Raw genomic sequence first — 10,630 nt, forward strand, 5'->3', positions numbered from 1 at the left:
CTGATTACAAATAGTCTTAATTATGTAGTTAGATTACAAAAAAAAAGTACTTAATTATGTAATTAGCCTTGTAAAAGCATTCTATTATTTCAGAAACTCTTCCAGGTTTGTGGAATTGCCACACAGCATTTAATCACTGGAGTCATAAAAATCAAGTGTCTTCTCAACATTGCATATCTAATCAACTCCTGGCAAACACATTAATTATAATTTTAATGATCTCTCTGTGAGTCATTTAAAGGTGCAGTGTGTAAATTTTAGCGACATCGAGTGGTGAGATTGCAAACTGCAATGTGGAGAAGCTACGGTGGCCAACACAGGACAAAGATGTCGTCGTCTGAGCCACGCATCACGGTGGAAAGGTCACGTGTGACGTATGCAGAAGTACCGAGGTAGGGCGAAAAACTCCAGCATTTGTGGTTAAAAAGTATATAAATGTTTATCTTTTTTAGAAAATGTCCGATGGTTTCTCTAGATGAGACTCTTATTCCTCGTCTGGGATCGTGTAGAGCTCTTTGAAGCTGCACTGAAACTGACATTTGGACCTTCAACCCGTTGAACCCCAGTGAAGTCCACTATATGGAGAAAAATCCTGGAATGTTTTCCTCAATAACCTTCATTTCTTTTCCACTGAAGAAAGACATAAACATCTTGGATGACATGGGCGTGAGTAAATTATCAGGAAATTTTAATTCTGAAGTGAACTAATCCTTTAAGGTGTACAGGATCCTCTCTCAAACTGTGCCTATTCATTTTATCCCTAAAATCGACAAAATACTAAGAATCTGTGCAGCACTTGTAAATCTGCGAGGGGAGCTTATTTCTAGAGCATAGACACCGTATCTTACACAGTCAATAGTAATCACATAATCACATGGCTAAACATAAGTGGTGGAATGTAAATAAGTACAAGAAGAGGTGTAGCAACAGTACTGTTTTGAATGCAGGAATTGTACTTGTGTACTTTCACAGTATGGTATTGCTATTTTTATTTAATGAAATGTTCTGAATACCACTGCTAACCAAATGTGCCAGTTAATGTGTGTAATATATATATTTTTTTTATTATTATTTTGTTGTTTGTCAGCTCACAAAACTGGCTGTCACCACGCCTTATACTTTGCAATAAATCTGGAACTGTCTTAAATCTGGAAAATTAACTTTTTTATGAAAACTGGTGAGACAGCATTACACTGTCTTTGTGTAGGTCTGTTTCTTCAGAATATCCATGTACTAAAACTGATTATATAGTGTAAACCCTCCCCTAACTACTCATTAAACATCTGCAGTTATGTTGGGCAGAGATTTATCTTCTTGTCAGAAAAATCATAAGCCAACTTGGGTAGCATGTGTAAAAAGTAGAAATTCTGCAGATGTTGCACTTGTGCATCTGTGTAGCTTTTGTCAAATGGAATGTCCAATCCAATCCAGTGTTAATTTCGTTAACGAAAACTATGACGAAAAATGTTCGTTGATGACCTTTTTTTTCCATGACTAAGACTAGACGATGAGAGACGACACCAATGTCATTTAACGATAACATGACTAAAACAACACGTGCAATATCGTTGATGAAAAGAAAGACGAGACTGAAATGTGGCTAAAAGACTAAAAACTTTACCAAAATCACTCTTTTGAAATCACTTTTTGTTTTTGTCGAATAAAGGAGACAAAACATTACAGACTGTTTTTACGAGCGTTCATGCTTACGGTTGCCAGATTTACAGAATTTAAACCCCCAATCAGAGCTTTTCTGTTAAAAGAACACATTTTACTTAATCTTTGCACACGAGCTCTCTCTACACTGAGGAAGAAGCGCGAATGATCTGAAAACACAGACGAGTAAGCTGGAGTTCAGCGATCTTCATTTGAGATTTTCTACTTAAATTAAAGCGTCATTCAGTCGGTCTATATTGCGCTGCTCGTTTGCTGACTAAATATGCGACCAAAGTGCAGGCTGATATCCAGCAGACTGACATACTACTCCACCTTAAAATAACATTAAAACTGAGCATGTATTTCTAGCAGGTAAAATGCCGTAAACACTCGACATTCAATCAAATTACCTCATCTTTCGTGGTCAAAACTGACTGCACCCACACAAGCCAGACAATCGTGCTACATTAGTGCTGTTCTGGACAATATACCTTTGTGAAAGTGGGGATTTAGCACTTACTACCCTTACATACCCTTCTTTGAGTTATTGTTTTGAATGTTGATCATATTATACGAGCACGAATGCTATGTTTCCCGAATATCCACACGATTTCAAATGTAACATTGATTTTATACAAACAAAAGGGTAATATTAAGTGTTGTACATTTTAAACCGTATTGTCAGTATTTTTGCTCTATTTTGCAACGAAAGTCAGAGCAGAACTGCAGCACACAAGCTGTTTCATGAACGAATCTGTGGCTTTGAATGAATCGTCAATGATTCAATGATTCATTCATAAATACAGCTGCTGGCTTTGATACTGAATGAATGAATGACGCAATGATTCACTCATAAAATCAGTGACTTACCGCCACCTACTGACGGATTTAATGTAATATTTAAAAGTATTGCTTCGTTCTTATCATCATTGTACTTATTGAATTTTTTCTTTATTTACAGCATTATTTTTTTTTTTTAAGGTATTATAAAGGTAAAAAAAAGCACTGGAAAAATCGATTTAAGAAGGCAAATATTGTCCCTTAATGGAGATGGTCTAACTGGAAAAAAGTGGAAAAGAGAGGGTACGCGGAAGGATGTTAAATCCCTCAGTGTCAATACAGCCTGTTACACTGATTCAAATTTTTCAAAAGCTTAAATGAATTGGAAAAATAATAATGACTTATGACATATAAAATAGCTATCAAAATTAATGTTGGTCAAACTGTAGTTTGACTAAAAGTAATGACTAAGACTCGACAAAAATGCCATGACTTTTCGTTGACTAAAACTAGACTAAAATATGAAAGACAAAAATGACTAAAATGTGACTAAGACTAAAGAGCATTTTCATCTGAAGATAAAGACTAAGACTAAATCAAAGATGACTGCCAAAATTAACACTGATTCAATGTCCTCACCTGGTGTCCAGATGACCAGCTTGAAGCTCTGTAGGTCCAGACAGTTGTGTCTGAAAGAAGGATTAAGAGTGCATGTTGGTAAAAAGAATCTGTATAATTAATTCATTTATTCAAGTTTAAAATACGTTTGTCTAATAATAGAGCTAATCTACTTTCCTGAGAAAAAAAAAAAAAAGTATTCATCTGGAGGTAGTAGGCTATCCATCCTTTCCTTTGGGAAGAATCCATCACCTAATCTTTTGATGTCACCATTTGGCCATCCCATAAACTCTTGAAGAGGCACTTGATCTCAAGGATCTCAATACAATAAACAATTTTCGTGCCCTTAATTGTCCTTACTTTACTGACCTTCCACAAAACAACTACAAGAGCGTCCTGGCCCTGCAATACATGAACAACCCGCTGTCTGTACTTCACCTGTCACTGATGCTAGCACCAAAGCCTTGTGATGTGACAAGTGCAGGCTCTGGCTTGGCTCAATGTCCGCTTTTAGATACACAAGGTCATTTCCTACATCCTTAAATAACACCCGACCGACTTTATCACTGTGTAGATGCTGATAAGCCTCTGAGCTTTTCAAATTGCTCATTGCCTTACCATCACAGGCTACTGAATCTACAAAATAGCTAAAAATGCTTCCGTATGTGATACGAGGCCACTTCTTCACATCATCCTCCCAAACATCTACCGCGGAGGGTAAAGGTACTGTTATTTCACCCTTTTTAAGTTCGTTGCGGTTGTGTTCCCTCATTGTTGGCAAGTTTGGATCGATATATCTTGAATGACTGTAAACTGTTGAATGAATGTCATGTCCTGCTTGTTTACTTTCGAACTGTAAGTTACTGTAAACGTAACGGCGAAAGCATTATGTAATATATCTTTGTTATGGTTATAGTGTTCCCGAAACAGAAAAGGCTAAATCTGTGCTTTAAATATAGACCTATTATATTACAGTAGGCTACAAGTGTCCACATTTAGCCTACTACAGTTCTAAAAGCTGTAGTCTTCAGGGGGACTTTTTTCAATCCACATCATACCAATAAAACTGAGAACCAATACTGTATCTTCATACAATAAAGCCACTTCCATGTCAAAAGATACTGGCATTTTTTTTTTTTTTTTGAGTTTAACTGCAAGACAGTTAATTCACAAGTTGCATGAGCGCCATCTGCTGGTCAGACAATTGATTCAACACTTTCAGATCACTGCTAAAACATCAACGTCAAACTGAAGTGTCACATATTTATTAATGTATGAAGGCATACACTAGGGAGAAGTTACATACACTGAAATTAAATGTACAAGAAAAGAAGAACAGAACTAAAATGTGATGAGAGATTCAGCTGTTGTCATGCAGGCCAAGATTATATTGCAAATGAGAACTACACAAAAAGCAAGTGTTTTATTATATTATTATTACAATTACAATTTATGACAACAACAAAAAATATGCTTCAATATACTTCAGTAAATAATATAATGGAACTGAATGTTCATATAATTAAAGAGAACAAATCCCCATGCATTATTTAGTCCAAAAAAGTGCAACAAATATAAGATAATAACCATCTTAAAGTTACAAAACTGGTCTGTTTCACTGAGTAAAGCTGTTCCCTTAAGTTTGTGTTGATATTTCTGTGCCTTTTCACTGCATCTTATAAATAATACTTTAAAATTGGTTTATTATTATTAGCTATTATAATTCTAATGAACTTAGAATTAAACCAACACTTTATTATACATAAAATAATGACTGCATGTATCTGTAATGAATTGGTGGTGTTGGTTGTTGTGGCAAGCACTGAGCAACAACGAGAGAAGATCCAAGTGCAGTTTATTAACACAATCCAAAGTCGTAGTCCATTAAACAGGCAGAAGGTCAGAGCACTGTAAATCAGTCCAAACAAACAAGACCAGAGGGCAAAACAGGAACGGGAAAACCAGAATACGGGCAGATATCAAAGACCAGGAACATAGAAACAAGGAAAAAGCTCAGTAAAGCTGTGAACCACAAGACAATACTTTGCAAAGAGACAAACAATAGAACAGGGTTACATAGGGAGAGAGACAAAGGGGTAACGAGGTAATGGGAAACAGCTGCACATAATTACACAGATGACATACAAAGCATTGTGGGAAACTGAGTCCATGTGTGTAGTGTCAATGGAAACAGTGCCCTCTACTGGCGTGCAAAGGCACTCACAGCTGGTGGATGTGACAGTAGCCTACATATAGTGAGAATTAAAAGTAAATCCCCATGCATTATTTAGACAATAAGGATAAAGCACATCATAATATAATCGCTAAAAATCTGCTGTTCCTTAAAAAGGAGAACAATAGTACTGATTAACAGTTTGTGTTGATGTTTCTGTGCCTTTTTCATTCTCATAGTTGAGTTTGGCTGTGTTCTTTACGGTGTTACACACCGAATCGCCCTCATCCAGACCGGTGTCAAAGAGTCCAGGCGTGTCAATAATTTATCTTTTTGCCATCGATCTTCCGATCTCCACTGACACATTCAGCCGTCACAGACTCAGGTGAAGCTTTGCTCTTGAAGAAGCTGATTTAGAATGGTATTCCCGGCGCTGCTCTTGCCATCTCCGGTTTTCCCCAGAAGCACGATCCTTTTCTCAGGTTGAGACTCAGAAGCTATTCGAGAAATATGCTGTTGTTAGTAAAGGAATTTACTATTCTAGTAATAAACTATGAGGTCTACAGATCTATATGATTTCTTGAGCATATAACTATAGTATGTAAGCCCATTTCCACCACATAAGGGAAAAAATATGCTTTTGATTATGCTCATGATTATGATTTAAAAAAAAAAAAGTCAAAATTATGAGATAAAAAGTTGAAATTATGACATACTAAATCATATTGATGACAAAGTCAATCATGCCAAAAAAAAAATCAAAATTATGACATACTAAGTCATAATTATGAGATAAAAAGTGAAAAATGACAAAAAGTCCAAATGATTTGACAATCTCAAATATGTATTGAGCACAAGTTTCATTAACTAAATCACAAACACATAACTAAACTAACAAAAACATACATATACCAAAAATCACATGTACATAGGCAAAATGGAAAGTGAACACAACTTCAACTAACTAGCAGCAATTTAGTATATCATACAATACTTGCATTATGCCTCAGCTGTTTGAAGAGCGTCTGAATATACTGTTGCAGTAGAAAGTCCTGAGAGTTCGGTCCGATGGTGCTGAAGTTGCAATCGATGTCTTCTGCATAGAATGAAGAAACGATGACAAACTTGCGTGGTTAGTTTGACTCTTAATGGGGAAAGAGTCCTCTCTCTTTTTCCTAGATAAGCACATGCTGAAGTGCAGGTTTAGGCCTACAGGCCTTGGCCTGAGAGGCCACCCAGCAGAGGTCGTCTTGAGTCAGTCAAAAGAAGCCAGAGGGCTAGGTGAAGCTGTGTGTCTCTTTTTAAACTCTGGGAGAAGTCACACCTCTTAGGGTGGACCTGACCAATGAAAAAAGTGGAATTTCAGAGCGGGAAATTCCTCTGTGGGGAGGTTTACTAGCCTTGGTCTTTCTAGCAGGGCATCTGCATATGTAACTGGCTGAGTGGTTAAAGAAGAAACTATTAAAGATTCTTGTAATACTTATATGTTACACAGGTATCAACATTTCATATACATAATCATTCAGATCTTCATGGTACGACCCCATAGACAGTAAAGTTGCATTAAGTGTTGGTTCTATCATAAAAACGTGAATACAATACAAATACAATACAAGAGACAATACACAAACAGTAATAATGGATACCATGTCCTGGGGATATGCATGTTAATTTATAGAACAGCCCGTCTATAAATTAATGCAGAAAGGTATGTTTTCAGGCTTTGTGTGTCTTTCCTGTAGCCTGACTCCCAATGACTTTTGATGCAGAGCTCTGCATAGTTTCGGGTCATAAAAATAAGTCTTATCAGATGGTGTCCATGGTAAGTGAGGCCCTTGCCCAAGTTGGACCTTTGACAATAGTTTTCTGAATGTTTATTTTGGCGGGTTGCAGTGAAGAGCTGCGAGTTTGTGTGTTTATCTGCTGATAGATTTTTCAGACGAAATGCTGCTAAAGTGACTCTCAGATCAGCTCTGGAGATGAAGTTCAAGTGTTAATTTAGTGAGAAGCAGACGAGCATCGTGCAAGCTTGAGTAAACTGCACCGCTCATTCACACTGGGACACGCACAACATGCAGACATTAGATTTCAACGGTAGTCTTTAATGTTCACAGATACTAGTCCATTTCGGCATTTGAAGTGTCAAACCCTACTCATGATTTATTCATCTAAAATTTGCAAAATTCTGTAACATTCTGTGTTATACAGTAAATTCAATGTTAATGACTGGATTCCTGTTTTGCAGTATAATTTTGTTCTCTTGAACACGTGATGATTTATTCGCTAAGGTTTCAGACATTTCAGTTTTGCGCATAAGTTAAATTCGCAACTTGAAGGAAATGGAAACACAGCTAATGTTGCATACCACTGTTAAAAATTTACTCCTGTACAGTGTTTCAGTACTGTACAGCATTAATTAGTCAGCAAATAACCCACAATCCCATTGGCTGTGAATTCGTACAGACAAAAAAAAAAAATTCCATCTTGATCACATTGATTTCCATCTTGACCTTCACAAGGACACTCCTGGGGCGCTTTATTCAAAGAGAAGAAGCAAATAATCACTAAATCGCGCCAAGCCGGGAGAGTTAGGGAAATGAATTAACTAGCAAACTGAAGCAGTCATTCCAAAACACGCTGATAAACATTTCTGATAAAATCCAGTATATGCAGTGATGTCTGCCTGGTTTAATACAACACAAATTTTGCTTATCAATAGCTATATGATACAGAGCTTAACATATTGATATCAGTGGCGTTCTGAAATTAGGAAAATGTCCTTTTTTTTAAATAAATAAAGTTACACAATGTTTTCTCATTTTACTGATTAAATAAATATTACTTCACATTACATAAACAATTGTATTTTGTATATTTATATTAATGTAATTGATGTTCTATTTATTAAAACCAAGTATAAATCTCATCAAGTTAGTATTTTAAGCATTTTTACATTTATTCTAAAATAACTAACGGCCATAACAATTTAAACAATATATTTTGTAAACTGATGTTTAGCTATTCTTTTTAAAAGTTAACTTCTTTTCATCATTCATCAAGCTCGGTAAACACTGGTCACAGACATGAAGATGTATCTTTAATTTTGCCACGCTGATTGCTCACACACACACACAAAAAAAAGGCATTACGTTTTCAGGGCGTTTCAAATCTAATTGGCTGAGTGGTTTACTTACTTTTTTAATTTGTCTTCCCAATAATGCCATAATGTTCCTTCAGACCGATTTGCGAATGCGCACAAAAACAAGAGGCAGGATTTATCGCACCAACCAATCATAACCGATCATATCCAATCATGGCATGATGGAAGCATTGCCTCCTCTCACATGACTTCCCCCATTCATTCTCAATTACCCCTCATCAAACCCACCACATGCTTTAGGAGGTCTCTTAAAACTCAATGAGCTCAGGAGAGGCAAGAGAGACGCAGATCCTGCTGTAAGTTTATCTGCTAGTGTCACTGTTGGACAGTGTTACTATAGAAAAACAAGCGATTTATACACTTTTTAAATGTCATATTTTGTAATATTTTAGCATTTACTTTTGGAATATGGATTATTAACTTTTTTGAAGAGGAAACACCCCTGATTGATATGGAACCCAACATTACAGAAGATCTTTTACTTCTTGACTTTGGAGATTTAGTAATACCCAAGTCTGACACCATTAGTATTCTGACTTTTTTTTCCTCCTCAATTGCGAGTTTATATCTCAGAACTCTAAGAAAAGAATTGCAATTGCGAGAGAAGAGTCAGAATTGCGAGACATCAGAAATTTTGTCCCGTCCAATGCTGGTTATCACCATGTCAATCAATACAATTTTGGATTCATTTAAATAAGTTAGTCATTCCCAAAACTGCAGTGTGTACTGCAGAATGAAAAATAAAACTTTTTTCAAAACTGTGAATGGGTTTAAACAGATAGCAAACAAAGAGCGTTCCCTTTAAAATCACTGCAGCTGTCAATCACTTCAGTACAAGCTCAGTAAGTTCTGCTAGCGATGGAGAAATTGTACCACTGTTTGAAGAATTTATCTTCCAGAATCTGGCAGCAAGTTTTGGAAGATCATTATCTCTGCAAGATGGACTTTTCAGGATATGATATGGACTAAATATGAACTCCCAAATCTTACTGCCAGATTCTGGAAGTCTTGTATTTTACAACAATTCAGTATGTGATTCTTATTAAGTGGGGGTCATATTTTAGGATTCTTTACCTAACCAAAGTCTCTGAGATCCTGACACCTTGTACTTCTGGAGGCTCCAGGCAGGTTGCAGTTCTGGTCTTTTCTTCATCTCTTTTTGTCTGACCCTGCTGATCCAATGAGCAATTCGCTGTCCAATGGTTATGCCTTAAAGGGGTGGTTCACTGTTTTTTTTCTAGGCTTGATTGTGTTTATGGGGCGCGTTTAACAAGTCTTAATGCTTCGTTTAAAAAAAAAAAAAAAAAAAGAAAAAAAAAAAAAAGAGGTGTATTTTTCATATATTTTACCTTTATTCTACACCGTTGTTTCCATTGTCATTTGAACGGCCGGTTTGACTTCCTGCTTCTATAATGCCACTCCCCCTGAAATACGCAATGAGCTCAGATTGGTTAGCTAACCCAGTGTACTGCGATTCGCTGAAGCGTCCGGAAACGCCACGCCCCTTACCACTAGTTGTTACCTGTGATTTGGTGCAAATGTAAATAATGGCGTCTATATTACCTTATCAATTTGAGCCCGAATCAGACCCAGATAGCAGTAATGATGAAGAGGGTCAAGCAGAACCTCTGCAAGCACGGTTTTTAAAGGACGTTTATGAATGGCAAGTGTTTCCATTTGTATTTGTGTCAAAGTGTTTAGATATGCTGTCACTTGTAAATGTTACTGCTGTTTATGTTAGCTTTCAATATAACATTACGGTTTTATCCTGATTAAAGCTTTACTGTAGCTGAACACATGACTGAGTAGTAGCATTTTTGTAAAGGTATCATTTAATTTATATGTAACTTTGCAAATCGCAATGAACCACCCCTTTAAATTTGCAATTTCTAGTATTGCATTAGTATTGCATCCTTCTTATGGGCATTTAATATTTTTTGACTTTTCAGTATGAGTTAAATCTCTTTTTTTGGTTCATTTTATCTGTAAAAGAAAACCTGCTTAATAATTATGCACACCTGAATATAAGGCGTTTTTCACTTCTAGCCTTCATGAACAATTATATATCACTTATAAATGATTAAATACAAATAGTAGTTACCAAGATTGATGTGGTTTGGAATTGGTAAAATGTGCTTTAACTGCTGCAAGTGGAAACACAAGACTAAGCATTATCATTGAAGATAATACTCTCACGTTACAAAACTCAGCATTCCTGAACATCGCACTTTCTGCAACTAATG

The 10,630-nt window shown here is 36.2% G+C and overlaps 1 long non-coding RNA gene across 2 annotated transcripts; it reads right to left on the reverse strand.

Annotated features, from left to right (window-relative positions):
* Nucleotides 1-4,895: 4,895 nt before the first annotated feature.
* On the reverse strand, nucleotides 4,896-6,576 carry LOC127516591 (uncharacterized). 2 transcript variants are annotated; one of them, XR_007931029.1, is made up of 2 exons: nucleotides 6,222-6,576; nucleotides 4,896-5,724 (listed from the first exon to the last, which is right to left on the reverse strand). It is a non-coding gene; the product is annotated as an uncharacterized LOC127516591 (long non-coding RNA). The 2 variants fall into 2 exon arrangements; XR_007931030.1 differs by having other exon boundaries at nucleotides 6,217-6,576.
* Between the last annotated feature and the right edge of the window lie 4,054 nt (nucleotides 6,577-10,630).

This window comes from Ctenopharyngodon idella, chromosome 7 (assembly GCF_019924925.1).
Source record: "Ctenopharyngodon idella isolate HZGC_01 chromosome 7, HZGC01, whole genome shotgun sequence".
Lineage (NCBI taxonomy): Eukaryota > Metazoa > Chordata > Actinopteri > Cypriniformes > Xenocyprididae > Ctenopharyngodon > Ctenopharyngodon idella.